General features: G+C 37.2%; 1 protein-coding gene and 1 long non-coding RNA gene across 2 annotated transcripts in view; both read left to right on the top strand.

Moving 5' to 3' along the window:
* Nucleotides 1–22045, top strand: part of CDK14 (cyclin dependent kinase 14) — a 508542-nt gene that overhangs the window by 41825 nt on the left and 444672 nt on the right. The window lies entirely within an intron of this gene.
* LOC112473995 lies at nt 7484–19959 on the top strand. The gene is made up of 7 exons (XR_003044244.1): nt 7484–7608; nt 9436–9598; nt 10869–11006; nt 13232–13315; nt 13397–13492; nt 13637–13673; nt 17624–19959. It is a non-coding gene; the product is annotated as an uncharacterized LOC112473995 (long non-coding RNA).

Below are 22045 nucleotides of genomic sequence, written 5' to 3'. Positions count from 1 at the left end.
GCCACGGCCCCTAACCAAGGTCCAAGTATCAGTTATACTGTATATCCTGTTCCCCCCACAGTACTTAGAGTCTTATCACCAGCCCCTCCTTTGAGCACCCAGATTGTCGTAACCCCACATCTTCTCTTTTGTTTCTTCAGCCTTAGGGTTGTAGCTGCTTCTAGCAGTTATTAATATCAGGGTATCTTCGTGTCCCCGTTTTACTTTTTCAGTCTCCCAACATCTGTGTAATCAGTTCCCTCTGTTAAATCCCTGACATTTAAAATATTTAACATCTGAGGGTTCTGCACTCCCGTTGCTTGAAACAATAATTGAAGTTCCTAAATAGGTCGTCCTCACAATTATGGTGACCTGTAGCAGTTTTCTTTATTGCAAGGTCATAGCAAGAGGCCCACTGTTCTTCTTCATTTGGTCCTTTGTCCAAGTGTTTAGTGCTTTTCTAATTTTTCAGTGCTCACAGTTGTTGACTTCATTTTATGGATATGTACTCATGAGCAGGCTTCTGGGATCCTCCTCCCTCGTTTCCATAGCGGTCTGGGAGAGCCACGCTGTCCTCCCAGCAGCCCGAGTAGTTTCCTTTAATCTATTTAAGCCCAGTACTTTCCGCATTCATTCCCAGTGCAAAGGAGCGTATACTGTGTATCCTTGGCTCTACCAGGTCCTGCCCAGCACCTGGGGTTTGAGCCTCGTATGCACACTTCCTAGTGGCCTCCACCCTCTTCCACACTGCCCACTGGCGGGCAGCTGCAGGACCTGCACCTATTAGCCCTCTCTCTTTATCTTTCCCAAGACTTGTAGTCCTGCTGTGCCATCTCTTTTATTTTCCCTTTTGTATTCCCAACTCCATTTCCCGTTTTTTTCTTTTTATCCCCAGTTGGAATGATTTATAGTATGTATATACTGAAATGTGAAGCACTTGCTGAGAAGGTATGTCTGCTGAATTACTTGAAGTTTGACATAAGGAGAACTCCTGCATGAGGAAGCATAATTATATTAACTTATTGAATCAAGCGAGCATTTTATAGACCAGAGGAAAACAGCTAGTGATTTCATTAATGATACTTCTGTTCTGCAGGTTAATTAATTAATTAAGCCTTTCTACTTTTACTAGAGGGTTATGTGTATCTTTAGTAAACATTTATCTTGTTGCCCTGTTTACACAGCACTATATCAAGTAGGTGCATTGGGGGATAACAAAGGGGTAAAATGATCCAGCTCTTGCCTCTTGAAAGACTATACTAGGTACCGAGGAGACAGAACACATACATTAAACAGCTGAGGGACCAAAATAAGTGTAAGATGTGATGAAAACCATACTTAAGTGTGTGTTGTGGGGCATATAATAACGGTGCTTCCTGTATACAGGCACTGAGCACTTTATGTTTTCTCATTTAATTCTTAATAGCTCTCATGCAGTTCCTCTAAATATTCCTGTTTTGCAAGTGGTGAATCTGAGGCTTTGAGGCTAAATCACTTGCCCGAGGATCTACTACATGACAGAAGATAGGATTTGAATGAGCCCTTTGTTGATCTGAGTCTAAAGACTGTAATAGGTAGAAATGAAAGTTGCGAGCTCTTATGCTGTGCTTGTTTGCATGGGTGTTTTAGATGTGCTGGGTATCTTCTGTTTACTCCCCTGAATCCCTTCTCAATTCTTCTCCATCCTGCTCTGTGCCCTGGCTGGCTGACCTGTGTGGATTACATCAGTGAATACCCTTGCCCTTCATCTTCCAGACAGATGCCACTAATGGGAAGAACTCAGGAGATCCGTGGGCAGGTAGAGAATGATGTTAGGTGTTTGTGCCTTCAGCTCTTCTCTACTGGGTCTTGACCCATTGGCTCCATAGCACTCCTTCCCCCTCGCCCTTCTTCCCTCCCTCCCCTGTCTCTCTTTCTCTGAATCCCAGGAATGGATCTCACTCCTGACCCTGCCAGCACAGAGAGAGTAAGGATTCCTTGTTGTTAGTAGCACTAACCCTGCCCCAACTTTAAAAGCTGCCTCTTGATCAAACTCAATTTGAATGTATTATACCCAAGTTGAGCGTATCCGGTTCCCTGCTGAGAGTGCTATGAGGAAATACTTGTAAGGCATTCCTTCCTTTCTTCCTTCCCTCCTCCCTTCTGTCGTTTCTCATCTTGCATAGAGGATGAGAAATGGCTAAGACATGGTCCCTGCACTCAGGAACGTTATAGGCGAAAATCTGATTGAAAATGGAAATGGAAACTAGTAATGTATTTGAGAAGCAGAGTGACTGAAGAGAGAATCTAGCATATGAATGAGTGTGTTACTCAGTGTGAAATGTAGCCAGCAGTTTACAAGTTGATTGCTTATTCTTTCTGTCTGTACATTAGATTTGCTCCCTGGTCAGAATTTAGAAAAACTTGTCTATATTTAGTTTAATAAAACAACATCCAGGAGGATGTAAAATTTTTTTTTGAAAAAGTGAAATAATCGGAAGTGTGGTTTTTAAAACTCATCATACTCACTAAAGAGGTAAGTTCACCATAAGAATTGTCAATCAAGTAAACTTCTTTACTTGTGTCCTTGGATTTAAGATGTCTATGAAATTTGGAAAGTCTGTCAAGTTTTTTTTTTAAGTTAGTAGACTACTTTTGGGGAGCAATTTTAGGTTTAAGAAAAATCGAACAGAAAATAGTTTTCATTATCATTTCTTATTCTCACCCCGCCAAATACCCCTCTTATTAACATTTTGCATTAGTGTGGTACACTTGCTACAATTGATTAACCAATATTAATTCATTATTATTAACTGTAGCCCATTATTTACTGTGTTGTATAGTTCTGTGGGTTTTGACAAATGTGTATCCACTGTTACAGCATCCTACAGAATAGTTTCACTGCCCTAAAAATCCTCTCTGCTCCACCTATTCACCCTTCTCTCCTTCCCCTGCTCCCTTCTCAAACATTAATCTTTTTACCGTCTCCATAGTTTTGCCTTTTCTAGAATTTATTTCTTTACTTTTATTAGCATTTATTTGGTGCTGAATTTACTCCTGAGCCGTAAGTTTTCGTTTCTTCAGTTTCTTCTGGGATATCTTTTTCTTCTGTGCAGCCTCCCCTCTGGCTTAGGAATAGTCTGCTGTTTTTTTAGTGAGGATCATCTCAGTGTGGCAGGGAGAGCTCACGGAGGGGTTCATCCACCCACGAGCTCTGTAAGCTCTGTGCCGCATCTTGGGAGCCTAGTTTAAATGGGTGCGCTCAATGACCAGAGACTCTACATTCAAACCCTGAAGTTCAGTGTTACTCTCTGCATTTTCAAGCATGTGCAGCAAAAATTCAGCACTGTTTTGGGGCCATCGACCCCCATGTCCAGCCCCATTGTTTGGCCTGGGCACACCTAGCAGCTGCACCATTGATTACAATGGATTGGCATACCTTGCTTCTGCAGGGTGACATTGTTCAGATATTCGGTGGCTTTTTAGATCTACATACCCTTGATGGCCTGGGCAATTTCATGAGTGTTCTTAAAGTGAAAACAAAGATTTGAACCTCTTAATTTACATGATTTTTGGGGTTTTCTGGGTCAAGTAATTAGCAAACCATTTTTAGAAGCCACCTCAGGTGGCTTAGGGAAGAGCTAAAATCTTATATCGTCGGAATCATGTAGTACTAGCCTTTCCAAATTGGCTTCTTTCACTTAGCAGCATGCACTTAAGGTTCCTCTGCATATTTTTCTGGCTTGATAGCTCATTTCCTTTTATCACTGAATAATATTCCATTGCATGGGTGTACCGTAGTTTAATCATTTACGTATTAAAAGACATCTTTCAAAGACAAAATTTGCCTTCAGATTTTGGCAGCTGAGTAAAGCTGCTATAAACTTTTGTTTGGACATACCATAAACTTTTGTATGGACATAAGTTTTTGACATGCGTTCTAGAATTTAAGATATAATTGGAGTTTGGAAAGGTCCATCAGGGTTTTTTTTTTGTTGTTGTTGTTTTTGTTTTTTTCTTTAACAAGAAGAATGTAGTTTTTGTTAATGTTCAGCTCTCAACCTGCTATAATCACTTAGCTGGTGAGACAAGCACTATACTGCAAGGATGCAACATCAAAAGTTAACACAGGAAAAAGGAAATATTTCCAGAGTAAACTGCCCGTTCTCAGACGTGTAGTCCAGTCCCTAATCCTGAAAAGGGCTTTCTTTGAACTAGTCAGAGCCGAGGGCAGATACTTGCTTTCTTGCCAGTTACAGTGAAGCTAAATTAATCACTTAATTTATCACATACTTATGTATGACCTGAGAATTAGAGTTGAAATATCTGACGTTAATAAACCAAGTATAAAATATTTATCTGTTTTATAATTTTATGTGAGCAATTTACCTGATGATTTTTATTTCATACTGAGGAAAGTAAACACATTACAAATGCCTGTCTAGTGTATGAACACATCTTTGGGCTGTTAATGTGGCTCTTTCTTGCTTTTGAGTAAGCAAAGAGCCATTCTTTCAAGACTTCCTGTGCCACCAATAATTCTGCCAAGTGGTCTGACATCCTGGGAATTTGCCAGCCTTTCTTCAGAGACTTTGACTCGTGCTGAAACACCCTTCGAGTTTCTAGTGGTCCATTTAAATGTTCTGCTTCAGTGTATGTAGCTGCTGAGCATATAAATTCCCATCTTGAATCACCCAGCTCTGAGTGTTGTAACTTCAGGAAACTCTCTTAAACGTTTTTGTGTTTTAAAGAATACCAAACCTCTCTTTGCTGCCTGGGGATATTATAAAGGTGGATTAGCCCAAGTTTTTAAAGCACTTGAAGCTCCCCAGGGGAAAGTGCCTTGCAACTTCCGGGCATAATTACTGGGTATATTCCAGCTGAATAAGGCAAGTAAAGTGCACTTACTTTAAAGCCAAATGCTCACTCTTTTCTTCCGAGGACTCCACTTAGCTCCTTCGTAGGGCTAATATATCTTGAATGTGAAAGCATTTGAGTTGCAATGGGGGATGTTTTGATTTATTACTCAGTATTCTATCATGAATTTGGACTCATTATCATTTTGGTATCTGAGCCTAAAGACGTCATGCACATGGTCATACACTAGATAGGCATTTGTAATGTGCATCTTCCTTAACCTAAATGAAAGCGGACAGGTGGCCCTCCTGGCTTCTGAAGAGCACTCAGACTAAGCTTCTCGATCGAGTTTTGCCTGTTTAATGGAGCCATTCCAGTCTACAGTTATTCTCCACGTAGCTCAAAGCATCTAGTATGATAATAAAAGTGAGAAACATTGAGGAATTTCTTATAATTAATAAAAAGCATAAACAAGAAGTATTTTATATCTATAAAACAGATTTATTTTGTTTCATAGAAAATAACTGGCTAAAATATGACACATCCCACTGCTCTCAGAAATTTAATCCTCCTGTTGATATCAGTAGAAAAAGTGTGAACTGAGAAATAGATATTTAAAAATATTTTTTAAAAGATATAATTTATGGGTGAGAAATTGGTGTCATGAACATTTGGTTGATTTCAGAGATCACCGTTGGTCATTTACTTAATTCCTTGGAGACCGTCGTAGTTTTATGCTTTGGAAATGCCGATTTAACAGCCCAGACCGTCTTTTTACTGTCTTGACAGAATTTGGTAGTTGGTGCTAACAGTTTCTTAAGCTAAATGTAAAAGTTTTAAAGCCGATGTAAAATTTAACATGCGATAGTTCATTTGAGTATCTTTAGGTCTCTAGTGCAGGGATGGTAAAAATGTTCTGGATGGATCTACAGAAATTTGCCTTTTGATATTTTTTCTCAATCTGTGGTGTCCAATACTGTGGCACTAGACACCTGTGACTCTTGCGCATGTGGAACGTGGCATATGAGACTGAAAAACTGGATTTTTAATTTTAGTTAATTTAAGTTTAAGTAACCACATGCGGTTAGTGGCTGCTGTATTGGACAGCACAGCTCAAATGAGCCATTTGATTACTAAAGGCTTGTCTTAGATTTTATCTTAATATCCTGGCAGACTTAACAACAACGAAAATAAAAATTTATCAAGCATTTTTTTTACTTTGTGCTAGAGCTGGTACTGGATATTTTATTTTTATGATTTACAACAATTCGGTTGACTCCTGTTTTACTGTGAGGAAACCAAGGCCTAAGAAGCATAATTAACTCAAATAGGGTCATAGCGCTGTTCCACATATTTACTCTTTCTATTTTGTCATAGGATCTAATTTCAGTTCAAACCATTGCATCAATTATTTTGTAGAACGTCTCTTGATTTGGGTTTGTCATATGTTTTATTAGATTGAAGTTTCATAATACTTTCATCAGCCTAAAATGAAACCTTGGACCCACTGCCCATTCTCTCCTCCCCGCAAGCTCCTAGCAACCATGAATCTACCTTATTTCTCTGTCGATTCCCCTATAGTGGAGATTTTGCGTAAATGGAATCATATACTATATGGTGTTTGCGACTGGCTCCTTTCTTTTAAAAAAAAATTTCAAGTATAGTCGACATGCAGTATTGTATTAGTTTCAGGTGTACAACATAGTGATTAGACATTTATATACCTTACGAAGTGGTCACTCTGATACGTCTACTACCCACCTGATACCATACATATTTATTACAATATTATTGACTGTTTTCTCTATACTGTACTTAATGTCCCCATGACTTTTTCTATAACTGGCCATTTGTATGTCTTAAACTCCTCACCTTTTTTACCCATCTGGCAATCATCAGTTTGTTCTCTGTATCTATGAGTTTGTTTCTGTTTTGTTTATTCATTTATTTTGATTTTTAGATTCCACATATAAGTGAAATCATATGGTGTTTGTCTTTCTCTGACTTATTTTACTTAGTGTACTACCCTCTAGGGCCATCCATATTGTCGCATGTGGCAAGATTTCATTCTTTTTTTATGGCTGAGTAATATTCCATTGTATACTTGTACCACATGTTTGTTAGCCATTTGTGACTGGTTTCTTTCATTTAACATGAGGTCCATCCTTGTCGAAGTCTGAAAAGTACTTAGTTTCTTTTTATGGTTGAATAATCTATCACATGGATATACCACATTTTGTTTATTCATTAATCAGTTGGTGGAAATTTGGGTCATTATTACTTTTTGGTTAGTATGAATAATGCTACTGTAAACATTCATATACAAGTTTTTGTGTAGACTTATGGTTTCTTTTTGCTTGGGAGTATGCCTAGGAGTAGAATTGCTGGTCATATGGTAACTCTGTGCTTAGCATTTCTGAAGCGAGGGTAGTTTCTTTTTGATAAATGTGATTGGTTCTTCATTCTTTCTTGTGGTTTCTATCTACTAGTAAATTAAGGTTACAATGGAGTATAGATTCAAGACAACAATAATAGTGCATCTGATACTCTCCGTTAGTGCCAGGGAAAACATTTTTAAAAATAATCAATACTTGTTTTCAGATTTCTGCACATACATTTGGGATTTAAAAAAAATACATGACAGTCTTTTTATGTTTTTTTTCTTAAGTACTTTGAAAAAAATACATATATATTTTGGAATTTATATAAATGGTATTCCCAATGTAATGGAGCCAGCAAGAGTCGACAGATCGTTGGTGAAATATCAGTTGAAATAAGAATCTGCACTTTTGGGTAAGTATTAAAGATAGCTAGAGGGAAAAATTTATGAACTCAAAGCAGGACAATAATCTTTGTTGGTTTGTGGCATTTCCCTAGGCCTTATTATGTTCAGACCCTAAAGGATTGGACTACATGCCTCTCTTTTGATCTATCTGCAGGAAACAGCAGACTTTTAAGCCAATATAGCTTCTTTTCGTTCAATAAATAGACATATCTTGCTGAGACGACAGAAGTCTGAAACTACTTTAAAACTGCATGTAGTTTAACTCTGACTGTTGCCAGAAATGATCTTATTAAAATAAAGTTATGATGTACTTTGGCCTGCAAGAATATTACCCTGAATTATAATGCAGTTGGTTTAAAAGGAAAATAAAAAAGTCCTAGGATAAAAATCTTCATATTTATGATATTTTCCTGATTTTCCCTGTTTTATCTAAATATTTTTTATTGTATATTTTCTATTGTATATTTTCTGTGCTAAGTGCTAAGGAGATCACAACTATATGTGTTGTTCTTGTCTTCAGGGAGCTTATAAAAATAATGACATAAGGCAGAAATGAAGAAAAGGTTCCAAGACTGAAACAAAGGGCTGCGGGGAGGGTTCAAGTAGTTCAGAAAGAAAAAAGCATTCTGGGGTCTTTCGAGGGGGTAGAATCCTGGAGCTGGCAAGTGCACGTGTGTGTGTGTGTGTGTGTGTGTGTGTGTGTGTGTGTGTAAGTCTTTGGGTTGACTTTTAAAGACTTTTTTTTTATAGTAGTTTTGTCTTTATAAGAAAATTGAGGGGAAAGTATAAAGATTTCCCATATATCCCCTGGCTCTATACATGCATAGCCTGCCCCTTTATCAGCATTACTCCCCAGAATGGTACATTGCCCTTCCCCCCCACCCCCCGCCCCAAGGATGACTCTTTATAGTAAATGTACAACCTTATTAATCTGGACTCCACTAATTAGGAAATTTTTGTGAAATGGTTAAAGTTTGAGCTTAAATAGGACTTTCTAAGAAATTAATGACATCAATGACATCAAGTAAGTGTTTGACCTGTTTTGGAGAAAATAATGGTTTAAAGTACTTCTGTACTTTATTTTCTATTGTATATTTTCTATACAATATATATAGTATAGAAAGGACTCATGCACAGACATTCCAGTAACATTTATTGAGTATGTGATAGCTGAAAGCATAGATTCTAGCATCAGGCTCCCTGGGTTTAAATATTGGCTCTCCTGTATACTAACTCTGTGGCATGTGCAAGTTCCTTTTTTTTTTTTACTTAACTTTTCTGACCTTTAGTTTCTTAGTCTTTCCTACCTCATAGCACTGCTATGAGGACTGAATGTATTAATGCACATTTAATACTTAGATCCATGCTTGGTACCTTATAAGCACTCACTAAGTGGTAACTGTTATTAATGTGTTTCTAGCACTGTGCTAAGTGCAGTGGGGAGATGTAGGAGAATTTCTGGTGTCAAAAATCTTACAGACTAGCAGGTAAAATAATATGTATGGATATACACATACTACTTCAGCATAAGACAGTACAGATAGGTGCATACTTCCTTTTTAGTTTGTGATTTTAAAACGGTAATCGATTCAATGGACTTTTCAAAAACTTAGTTTGATTCTCTTCAGATAACAGAAAAGTAATAGCTTTTCATACAACATGCTCCGTGGTTTAGACTTTTCCCTAAGTTCTGAATGACCTTCCCCTAGTTGGATTGATTTAGTGAAATTTGACTGTTGGGCCCACTGGGATGTACATTAACCTTTACCCTCATGTCTCTGGTGGACGTACCCATTGGGAGCAAACGCTCCTCTATCTTGAATTTTTTCTTACAGCACAGCTGCAGTACAGTGGCTCTAAAGTCTAAGGGATTGGAAACCGGCAGAACTATGGAGTGAAGCCAACTGTGTGAGGTGCCCTAGAGACGGAACAGACATGGTTTTTGGGTCATTTCCCAGTGATTCTGAAACTTTTCCTGAAAAAAATGTTGAGATACAGGTGAATTGAATTCTGTGTCAGCTACAGAAAACTTTGAGATGCTGAGTTTTGCCTAGTGCTGTCTACTCAAGCTGAAATTAAAAACTAGTATATTTTGCAAAATTTCTGTGGGCAGAAGGTACTGTGGCTACTGCTGCTCTTTTCCTAGGTTCATTGCTATTTTAGAGTTGTGCTGATCAGGGCCACTGCAATGCACAACTCCAGGGGACAATACTCACAGTTTATGTAAAGTGCACCTCTTGGAATTGTACAGTACACAGCCCGCAAAGCTGCACATGGAGGTCCTAGTGCTGCATCTGGCTCTTAGTCTTGTTTTAGAACCTGTTGTTACAAGTTCTTTGGAATGTGTGCTGGCCTTATGGTGATATTGGGCCTTCAACTGGACGAGGTCTTCAACTCCGAATTCTCAGATAACCCTGTGTTAAACCATGTGCCTGCTAAGTCTTATGGCATTAATCCAAACTCTCACTGTTATACCCAGGGGATTATGACATGCCTTCCCACTGTAATTCATCCGGTGACTGGTTTAAAGGATTTCTGACTCTTGTGTGCTAGGACCTCACCAAGCATTCTTTACTTTTAAGTCTGATTTGTGTTACTATAGCCACTGTTGCTGGGGTTGATCTTTCTATTGTCACTTGAAGGGCTGGGAGGTTATAAATGTATCGGGCTTGTGTGCTAGAGGCCGCTCCTATTTTATACAAGGCGGGCGGTGCTTCCAGCTGCTCCAGGAGAGTTCTGCAGAGTCTGCAGCAGCTGCCCCAGGAGTGGTCAAACCCTCTCCTGCATTACAGAAGGATTAAGTATGCTATTTGCTAGAGCTGCGTCTGGCAAGAGTCTTAGAACACTTCCAGGAAAGAAAAACAAAATTGTGTTTCAACAAAGGAGTAAGAAAAGCTGGCACTTATCTCCCCATGAGGTCACTTCACTTGGGACAAAAAGTTTGTGTGCTTTTAATTTTAACTAATGTTATAGGTACTCTGAGGAATCACAAACTTTAAGTTTGTGATTCTAACTTAGAGAAATTAGAAAAATAACTACATTAACTTTGGGATGATTGGAACCAGGATGATGTAGATGTCGATGTTGATGTTATTATGAATTTATATTTATTCATCAACAAAGTAGATCACTGTTCATTCCCAGATTTTTTTTTCTACATTTGGTATTTAGGAGTAGAGGTATAAAGCAAGCTTGTTGATTTAAACCACAGGTGTTTAAAACTGGAAGAAATTCTGATGTCATTTGTCACAAACTGCTCATTTTACAGGTGTCAAAGCTGAAACCCTGAGAAGCTAAGTAACTTGGGCGAAGTGACAGAGCCGAAGGGTGGTAGAATCTGAACCAGCACCCAGGCCATGGTGTGTCAGTGAAACATATGTCCTGCCTGATTTTCTCCCTGGGTCAGGTAGCCTTGGAGAAGCCAGAGACCTGCGGGGGGCATTTAAAGAACCCTCTGTGCAGCTGGGGCAATCCTCATTTGAACGCATTATTGAAATGGCATGGAATAATGCTTATAAAAGGCCCTGTCACTTACTACTAGAGTGACCTTGGGCAGTTAGTTAACTTTTCTCTGCTTCAGTTTCTTAATCTGTAAAATCACATTTACTTCCTCATACAAATCAAGGATGCTTTAAGGAATACTTGTAATTACAGAAGTGTTGAGCCCAGAGTACGTGCTGTGCAACCATGAGCTGTTAGAATTATGTGTTGAAAGTTGCCTTCTAACTTTTTAAAACCTGTATAAGAGAAGAAGTACCGATAGAGAGGTTTAAATGGTCATCTTGCCCTTATAGAGTTTTAGGTAGAGACTTTGGCACTAGATAGATAATCATAGCTTTGGATCTGGGCTCCTTCACTTTCTTGGTTCAGTTCATGCCACCTGTTCAATTTGCTCATCTGCCAAGTGGAGATAGGAATATATGTCTACATACTCATTAGGTTGTGAAGGTTAGAGGAAATGAATGTGAAACCCAGCTTCAACATTGCGTCTACACACAGACAGACACACACACACTCACAGAGTTCTATCCCCCCACCCCCACACTGCTCTTTAACTTTCATAAATTTCTCTCTATATAGATTATAATGCATGCATCATTTTCCTTCACTTATATATAGGGACTTGAATTATTTAAAATACTTTGTTCTGTCTTCGCTTTGTCTCTCTGAAATTGAGAGATCCTTGAGAAAAAGCATTAAGATTTGTACTTATTTTGGATCACTCTCCTCAGTACTGAGGGTGTAACAAGTGATCAGTAAGGATCCGTTGATGAAACAGTCCATCAAAGTAGCCAAGGCATGGGTCTTCTCCTTCCAGCATGTTTGGAACCTACTCTTCTCAGCTTCATTTTTCTCAGTCACTGTTTTTAATCTCAGTACCTCTGTGTTGATGCTTTCTGCTTCTGATCTCTGAGAAGCCATTGTTTCTTTGTCTCTGGTTTTCTAGTGCAAGAAACTAATGATATTCCCAGTCGTCGAATATTTATTAGCAAAATTTCTGCTTAAGATTTTTGGTCAGACTCTTTTATTCAGAATGTCTCGCTAAGAATCCATTGCAACCTTCAGTCACCTTTAATAGAACAGAAACAAATTTCTGTCATTTTCATGGTTCAAGAGCACCTTGGCAATGCTTATATTTTATAATAACTTCTACAGGATAGAAATGACTTTCTAAAAAATATTAGGTTTTTACAGTTATAGATTCTGAAGCCCATGAAAATAGTTTACATTTTCATTCTGGAGGGTTTTTAAATGTAATATTTTTCTAATTTTTTTGGAACAAATTTTATATTTTACTTCTCATACTTTGCTTAAAAACTTTTAAAATGCAATTTTTTCCTCTGAATGTTGCTTAAAATTATGTTGATATTAATAGTATTTAAGGAATATTCACTTATTCCATATTTATTGTGTCCTCTATGGCAGGTGGTGTGCTAGGTTCTGGGAATATAGTGGTCAATGACACAACATTGGTTTTAGTCCCTGTGGAATTTACAATCTAGTGGAAAGTAGGGAAAAATAGCCTTCAAATGAAGTAATGGGTAATGAAAGGGTAAAGTCAGCAGAAGTTGCTAAATTGCTCTAGTACTGAAACTAGTGAATATTTTTAAAAAAACTGTTCAAGCTGTGAACTGTGAGAAGAGGTCAAGATGAATTTTTTTTTTCCTCCATGATTGTTTACTTTTGCAAGGACTATAATAATTTATTTCTTCATACTTTATGGGGCAGAGAACTCAGAGGATCTTAGGCATTGTCCTGAAGCCATCTGACGTCTATGACAGATTTAGCCCCTTGCAGCACAGTGTTTGAGCTTCAGTGTGCTTCCAGTCAAAGGAAAGGAAAAAGCATCTTTCTGGGAAGCTTAAGACTACAAGTAGAGACAAAGTGACTCTTATGTTTCCATCAGAAAATGGACAATCCACATTTATATGAAATTTCAGATTCCTTTGCTCTGTGCTAGATATTTATCTGATAATTATAACATTAGGTTATCACACGGTCACTCTCCTGAAGGCAAAAAAGCATAAGCAAATAATCCCTTCAAGCCCCACATGTTTCTCCACAGTTTAATGAGAATATGAAAACTCTACTTACATCCAATGTAAATGTTTTCTTTTCTCTTTCTGAAAGAGGTGAAGAGGACTGACTATTAAGATTGAAGTAGCTAAAGGAGGAGCCAACCAAATTTAACATATTTGATAAAGTTTATCAATCGTAAGTGATTTATGGCCTTTATCTTCTATTAGACATTAACTACATGCATCAGATTGGTAACACATAGCGTGATCGTTGCAGAGTGGAGTCTGCTCTCTCAGGTGTGCTTGAGAGAACTTGGAAAGGTCTGAAGAGTAAAGCTCATTGAAGGACTTCTACTCCTAGGAGGAAATTCTGGTAAATCTCAGTTGATGATCAGCTCAGCTTTATCTTAAACTCAAAAATTTTTACTCAAGGGAAAAGAATTTGAAGTCATATTTTGCTTAGGCAAGGTCATAATTCAACTGCATTAATTGCATTTTTTGTAATTGCATTCAACAGATGCCTGGAAAATCTATTTGCTTGTTCCTTTTAATTGGTAGGTATTGTTTTTATTGTTAATTATCTTATGTATTTAATTTGATAAACTGCTTACATTTTTTTGGATGAAACTTAGATCACTATAATCCTATATAATAAAAAGAAAACCAGGCATCGCAGTCCACATTGCATGAATGTAATTGCACAAAGTGCAGGGTGAGTAGGGTGCTTGGTGTACTTGGAAGGCTTATTGAAGGGGAGTGCTGTTATATTTATCTCTAGCTGATTGTATCCTGCAAAAATCCAAGCTCAGTACTGAGAGATCTTAAAAAACATCGAGGAACTCAAGAAGTCCAGACTTTATGTTAAATCTCTAGGTCTTTAAATGTTCTTAACTAATTAATTATTTTTTTTAAAGAGAGCATGATTGATGGCATACAAACCAGTTAAAAAGCAAATCCATATTCAGGCAGCAAGGGGACAGTTTTTAATCTCAGCGGCAGTAAGGGTCACTAATTGAAAGTGCAACGTGGGAAATAACTGTAGAGTAGCTTTTAAGTAATGAGGAGAAATTCTTTTAAGTGGAAGCATATCCTCGAAGCTTTGTCCTCTTTATAGAAATCAAGCATTAGAGAAAAAAGTATATTTTGGAGGGGTATTTTCCATGTGTGCAAAACAGGAGAATCGCACATTTAAAAATTTCTGCATTTGCAGCCAATAGTAGAAAGAGTTGGAATAGTAGTAGTATTGCATGATTGATTATACCGGTGCTTAAGTTTGAATACTTAAAAATGTGGATTGGGAAGCTGCTTCATTTAGCAAATCAGTTCTAACATGGACACATGACTTATCCAGAGCAAATCATCATACTTCTGGTGGATGCACAGTGTATCTGGAGACATCAAAAGGAATTGCATCGCTCCTCTGTTTAGTGCTTCAGTGGTTTTCCACTGCTCACATGTCAAACTCAGTAGCCCTGCAAAGCCCTTCCGTGCCTGGCCCCCATCTGCCCCTTCGGCCTTATTTTCTGCCAGCCCTCCTCCCCCCATGTATTCCCGTCTTCCAATAGTAGGGGGGAGGCTACTCTCAGTTCCGAAATGATTCATGGATCCCTTTGCATTTGCATCCCTGTACTTTTTTCCCCCTTCACCAGGAATACACGGTGGCCTGGTTAGCTTCTTTATCCAGAGATAAGATCTTATCTCTAAACTCTCATTTTATGAACTCTGGTTTGGATGGATCTTAAAAAACAGACATTGTATTTATATCAGGCTCAAGAAGCGATCTGATTCTCTGCCAGGGTTGCAAGAGAAATTTATATGAGCTTCATAAGTATGCTTTATAAATAAGTGGATTTACACAAGTTTCCCAAATTAGGGATATTATAGCTCCTTTTGGATGACTCACAGTACATGTGAGCATATTAACAACTCTGAGAATTAGTGTGGCAAATACATTAACTTTGTTTGGCCCAGTGTTTCTTGAACTTATTTGACAGTGGAACACTTCTGTTGGAGTACATTTGTCAATGTCTTGAGGAATGTCTGGTTTGGGAACATAATTTGAGAAAATACTGCCTTAAAACATGATTTTGGTTAATAAGAGGGAATATCTGAGGAAGGAATGTCTTAGAAGTAGTGAAAACAACAGACATATTTTGTTCATTTTTTTGAATGGACTTCACTACTTGATTTCAGTATGTCAATATTTACTCATCAGTGCAGACCCTTTAAAGCTTTGGCTGGCCTAACTGCCATATAGTCCAACTACATGGAATGCAAATTTATATAATAATCTCTTTAATAATTTTTTTATTTGAAAAATTTCAAACACACACAAAAGCAGAGAGGAAGGTACATTGAACCCACATATACTTATTACCAAGAGCGACAGTTAAAATTTTGGATTTTTTCTTTATCATTTTCTCTTTTTTTGCTTAACTATTCTAAAGCATATCTAAGACCGTGTCATTTCACTTACACTCTCCAGTTTGCATCGTCACAAAGGAGACATTGCCTTATATGATCTCAATAATATTGTTGCACTTATCATTATAATAATTTCTTGGTAATGTCTAATATATGGTCCGTATTTAAACAGAGATATTGAGATATAATTCACATACCACAAACTTCACTTTTAATGTGCAATTCAGTGGTTTTTAGGATATTCACAAAGTTACAGGCCTATCACCACTATCTACTTCCAGAACATTTTTATTATCCCAAGAGGAAATTCATATTCATTACCGATCACTTCCCATTTTTCTCCTCGACCCTCTTAACCTAATTCCTGTTTCTAGATTTCTTCTGTTCTGGGCACTATGTGGTCTTTTGTGACTGACTTCTTTCATTTAGCTTAATGTTTTCGAAGTTCATGTATATGTTGGTACTTCAGCATATATTGGTACTTTATTCCTTCTTATAGCTGAGTAATATCCCATGGTATGGATATATCACATTTTGTTTATCCATTCATCAGTTGGTGAGCATTTGGTATGTTTCCATTTTTTGGTTATTGTGAAATGTGCTGAAATGAACATTTGTGTACAAGTTTTTGTGTTGACATGTCTTTAATTTCTCTTGTGTATATCCCTAAAAGTTGAATCGATGGGTCATAATTCTATGTATAACTTTTTGAGGAACTGCCAGACTTTTTTCCAAAGTAAGGGCAACATTTTAAGTTTCTGTCAGCAGTTTATGAGGGTTCCCATACCTGTTATTGTCTGCTTGTTACATTTTAGCCATCTTAGTGGGTGTGAAGTGATATTTCATTCTGGTTTTCATTTGTATTTCCCTAATGCCTAAGGATGTTAAGCACTTTTTCATTTAGCTATTGACCATTTTTGTATATCTTCTTTGGGGAAATATCTCTTCAAATCCTTGCCTACCTTTGAAGTAGATTATTTGTGTTTTATTATTGAGTTGCAAGAATTCTTTGTATATTCTAAATACTAGTCCCTTATCAGATATATTAATTGCATATATTTTATTTAATTTTTTGGGGTTGTCTTTTTACTTTCTTGATGGTGTCCTTTGAAGCACAAAATTTTAAAATTTTAATCAAGTCCAATTTATCTTTTTGTTGTTGTTGTTGTTGTTGCTTGTGATTTTGAGGTCATAGCTAAGGAACCATTCTTATCCAAAGTCATGTGGATTTGTGCCTATGTATCTGTGTTTTTTTTTTTTCCTGAGAGTTTTATAGTTTTAGCTCTTAGGTCTTTGATATGTTCCGAGGTAATTTTTGTATATTGATGTAAGGAAGAGGCCACACTCTTAAAAGTCAAATTTTAGCTTTAGCTTTCAGGGTGTTCTAGAAATGCGGCTATTTTCTCTTTGTCTACATCCATTTGTACACCCCATCCCCCACCTCCACTCCTCCATCCTTAACTAATAATGACATAATTTATAAGAATCTATTTGTGTAGTAGGGGGTACAGTCAGAGTTTATGAGAGGACAAAGTCTTTATTAATGAAGGATTACATTTAATTAAGCAAACAACCAAGTCATAATAGATATCTGCTGTATTTGCTGTCCTTGCCTTCTCTTTCTGTTTTTCTGGACATAGGACTTGGTTTATTCTGTGTGGAGTCCCCGTCCCACAGTCTCTGTCTATAGGCTGATCTTACAACACAGTCTGCAGCTCAAAGGGTAGGGAGCGGGAAATCGTGCTGACTTGGCCAATGAGGATTGTATCTCTAGAGCCATAGTGATTGGGTTAGAGATGAACACAGACCCCAAAAGGGTTATAAGAGACCCACCTGTAATTAATGGGAAAGAAAATTGGCACAGCCTAGAAATACTGCTGTCTTACCACCAGAAAGGGGTGTCCATCCGTTTATAAAACCAGCACGAGGAAAGGTGAGCTGAGAGATGGAATCTTAACTATCCATTGAACAGCTGAATCTAGCTTTGCCTGAAGCTTAGACTATTTCTGGACCTTTCAGATATGTGTCTGTATATTCCTTTTTATATTTTGCAGCTGAATGAGTTGTGTTTTTTACACAGATAGAGTGCTAGAAGATGAAGACACAAGATATATAAGAAGCTTTCTGCCTTCATGGACTTGACAACCCAGAAGGGAGACAGGGAGACAGACATACCGACATACAGACATACAGACATACAGACATACAGACATACAGACATACAGACATAAATGACGAATGCAAGAATGGACATACGTATGAAATAGATGGACAGCACATCTATTGGGGAGAAATTAGGGTACTGGAAAAAGCCCTTAAAAAGATCAGTCCTAATTTGGGGTCAAAAGATGGATTGGCATTCACTAAGGCTTTCTGTAAACCTCAGAACTGATTTTCCCACTGCAGCCTGCAATCATTTGCATTATTTTATTGAAGGTGGATGTGTCGTTACACTTTACCATTGGTTGGCGCTGACCATCAAATGGGCTGTACTGTGACACTTTTCTATTCTAACAACCATGAAGAGAGAGCAGGAACTAACTGTATTAGGTTGTTATAAAACTGAAAATTTGGGAAGTGGCTTTGAGGTTTTCAGAACCTAATTTTATTTTATTTAGTGTATTTTTGAGATAAAGGTCTAGTATAGTATTGTGCATCAGGTTAATCTACCCCTGTAGACTTGGGATCATTTTGTCCCATACAGTATTTCACAGAGAAAAATATTGTTGTTCATGTAGGCTCTAGAATATGCCCAAAGTCACACAGCAGGACTAGAATTATAATATATTTTTTTTTTTTTTTAATTCTTGGTGCAGTCTTTCTGCTACTTTATATCTTCTCCGAACAAACCTGTTAAGGCTTGCTCTTAAGAAAGAAACTCTTTCTTAAGAATAAAAGCTAGTAGGGTTTGCAGTAAAATTCTCGAGGAATACATTAAGAATAGAGGAGGATGTTATGTGGATGAGCCTTTTGTTTTAGCAAATTGCCAGCTGGATGTTTTCATCATTCTGAGTTGGGTACCCAGATTCCACTGGAAGGGCTGGATGGCTGCCATTTTTCACCCAGATGGTGCTCCCTGTGTCAGTTAAATCAGGCAGAAGCTGTGGTCCTCATGCAGAGTGACAGCACACCTATTTCCAGCATTCAGGATTTTCAACATACTGAATTTGAGATCAGGCAATTATTAGAAGTCAGATTTTTTTCCCTCCTAAATCTCAGGAGATTATTTTTTTGTTCTTCTTTACTGAGCCACCATCTTCTCCCCTTTGTGACCTTCATAATAAGGTTATACAGACCCCCTGTAGCTTTGAATAAGATTATCATAAGTAAATATGAAAATGTTAATGTGTAAGCAAACAAAATAAAGAAAAGTTAAAACATTTTTTTCTTAAAAATTGATGCTAGTGCTTGGTCCTTTCTAGTGGTGGGCACTCCAAATATGGAATAGGCTTAGAAGGGGAAATCTGCTTATGTGGCAATCAAAATGACTCATCCTAAAGTTTCATTTAGATAACAAGCCCACATTTTAAAAATTTTATATCTTATTTGGAGTGGTTGATTAGGGAACACTTGATGGCATTGTGGAAGGAAGGGTGATATTTCCCCTTACCAAGCTTTGTTATTTACTGCCACTGGTTATTTTTTTGTGTCTTTCCTGATGCTCAGTGAAATCTCTTCTAATGAATTTGCCACTGTCTTAGGAAACTTTCCTAACAAATGAGAAGTTTCTTCAGCATCTTTACTAGTGGTGTGTAGAAGGAAAAGCTAAATTGACATGGCATACACCCACTAAAATTTTGCTGTCTAAAACTGAGGATGACACAGAAAGACAACTGTGTTTAAGCTCAGCTGCAATCCATTCCATTTCTTTGGTGTCCAGCAGCCATTTGCCAGAGCTTTGGGACTAGAATAGCCTGTCAGTTATCCTCGTGTCCAATGTAGTTTATTTTGGGGGATGAGTGAAGTAGGAAGAAAATACAACTTATGGAATTACTTGGACCTGGTATGGAAAAATGACTGGAAAAGGTGAAATGTGAGTAAAGCTAAGAAATGAATATAGGAGAATATATGAATACAGAATATAAGAATATAGAAGGCCCTATTTTTTTTAGTAATAGCTTTACTGAGGTATTGTTCACATACCATACCCTTCACCCACTTAAAGTATACAATTCAGTAGTTTTATTATAGTCATAGAGTTGTACAGTTATTACCCCAATTTTAGAATGTTGCATCACCTCCAGAAGAAACCTCGTATGCTTTACATGTCACCCCTCTGCTCCCTTCTGCCCCACCCCCACCACTAAGCAGCTACTAATGTACTTTTTGTCTGTATGGATTTGCCCATTTGGAAAATTTTTATATAAATGGTATTATACAATTACAATATGTGGTCTTTTTGTCTGGCTTAGCATAATGTTTATAAGATTCTTCCATGTTTTAGCATGCATCAGTACTTCATTCCTTTATATGGCCAAAAAATATTTCATTGTATAGATACATCATATTTTGTTTTTCCATTCATCAGTTGATGCAAATTTGTGTTGTTTTTATCTCTTGGCTGTTAGGAATACTGTTGCTATAAACATCCGTGTATAAGTTTTATTCTTACACAGATGCAATAGATACAGAGGTCAGTGGGAAATTATTCTAAGATGTCAGAAACATTTTAGTTTGCCATCGTGTAAATGCTGATTGACCTTTTATGACACAGAAACTGTGTATTTACTTCTAAGGAGCAGATAAAAAATTTAGAAGACTAATTTTAGTTCAAGTTATGGAGCTGGAACTTTTCAGCTGGTTCCATTCTCAAGAATTATTAAATTTCTTCCTTCATACACATCACTGTCTAAGACTGTGGTTCTCACACTGTTATCATTTCACTATGACTCAGGGATAGGACTGTCTCCCATCAGACACGAATGGGGCTCTATGGTAGTGATTCTCAATGAGCAGAGGGGCAGTGAGTACAGGAAATAAACATACAGATATGCTTCAGTGTGTTGGGTATGATTATGGGTGCCCGTGATTAGAGAAAGAAGAGGGAGTGATGCCCTCATCCTGGAGGAGTCATGGAGGACTTCACTTCACAGATGTGGTCACGTTCAAATTCAGATTTTTAAAAACTGAACGAGGACCTAGATTTTTTTAGTCGCAATGTAGTGCTCACTGATTGTTTTTGTTACCGTCATAATCACTATTTTTTTTAGTATTCAATATGTTTTATTTTTTCTAATACCACACCTTCTCCCTTTTTATTAGGGAAACAAAATAAAAAAAGTCATGGGTACATAACAAACTACCAAATCCTGTCAGCTGCACAGAATTAAAAAAAATTCTGTGAACTTCTGTTATTGATACTATCTTCTGAGCTGTTTTATTTTTATATTTGGATTAATATTTTTGTCTTTTTATCCAACTACTGCACAGAAAACTTGCCTGTTAATGGAGTAGAATATGTGGACCTTTATGTGGGAAGGTAAAGTTCTTAGTGTTGAAACCATATATTTTACTAGAGTTTAAAATGTCAGTTCTAGTGTTATAATTAACACCATTTATTTGTATAAGTTTTCTCTGTTCTTTCACCACAAAAATGACGCCTCAAATTCTAAGTTAGTGTTTAAAGTTGACACCAATTATTGTCTTACTTATAGACGGTATGAGAATTGCTTACTTCATTATATTAAAAGCTGTAGAGCTTGGAAGAAGCTCTTAAAACTGATTAATTCGTTGCTTAGGTGGTACTTATTAAGATTTTCTCTAGAAGTCTTCTGACTTCTCTGGTAATCATTCCAGCATACATGATTACACTGAGAAAATTCCGTATGTGAATAACTGCAAATCCATCTTTTGTAAATCACAAAACTCTAAATATTAGGCTTCATTTGTTATGGAACACATCCTTACTTTGCTTTCATAGTTGCTACTACATAACAAAATAATGGAATACTATGATTGATGCATTTTTAAGTATTCTGACATCTACTGAATTTATATCAAGGTTAAAACTTATTTTTACCTAGATATCAAGGATCAAATAAATTGAATTAAAAACCTGTTTGTCACTCCATATATATACCACTCACTGCTTTTATGTTCAGTTCACTGCTGAATGTTCAGTTGTGCTGACTGCATTGAGATGAATGTTTTGTCATGGAAATCTTATTGACATTTGGACATTTAACTGAGTTGGCTGTCTCGGACACTGGTTCTGTAGTAAGTGGGTCTATTGTTCATAATAAAGAGGAATATAAAATTGCATGGGAATTTTGAATGAGTCTTACAAAAGGGCTGCTTCTAAAGATAGAATGATATTTTTAAGAATATGGTTATTTATAGCAAGAAGAAAAATAAAGCTTTTCAGACAAAGCCATGTGTTAATTATGGGTCCTCTGGGGTAGCATCACAAGAAGGAGTCTGTAGAGTTTGACCTCTGGCTGGTGGAGGTGGCTGGGGATCACTTGGTGGGATTGTCAGAGTTTGTTATTGGAAGTTTCAGTCT

Source organism: Pteropus alecto, unplaced genomic scaffold (genome assembly GCF_000325575.1).
Source record: "Pteropus alecto unplaced genomic scaffold, ASM32557v1 scaffold69, whole genome shotgun sequence".
In the NCBI taxonomy this organism is placed as follows: Eukaryota; Metazoa; Chordata; class Mammalia; order Chiroptera; family Pteropodidae; genus Pteropus; species Pteropus alecto.
Note: the sequence above shows the minus strand (reverse complement) of the source record. Positions and strands in the feature narration are given on the sequence as shown.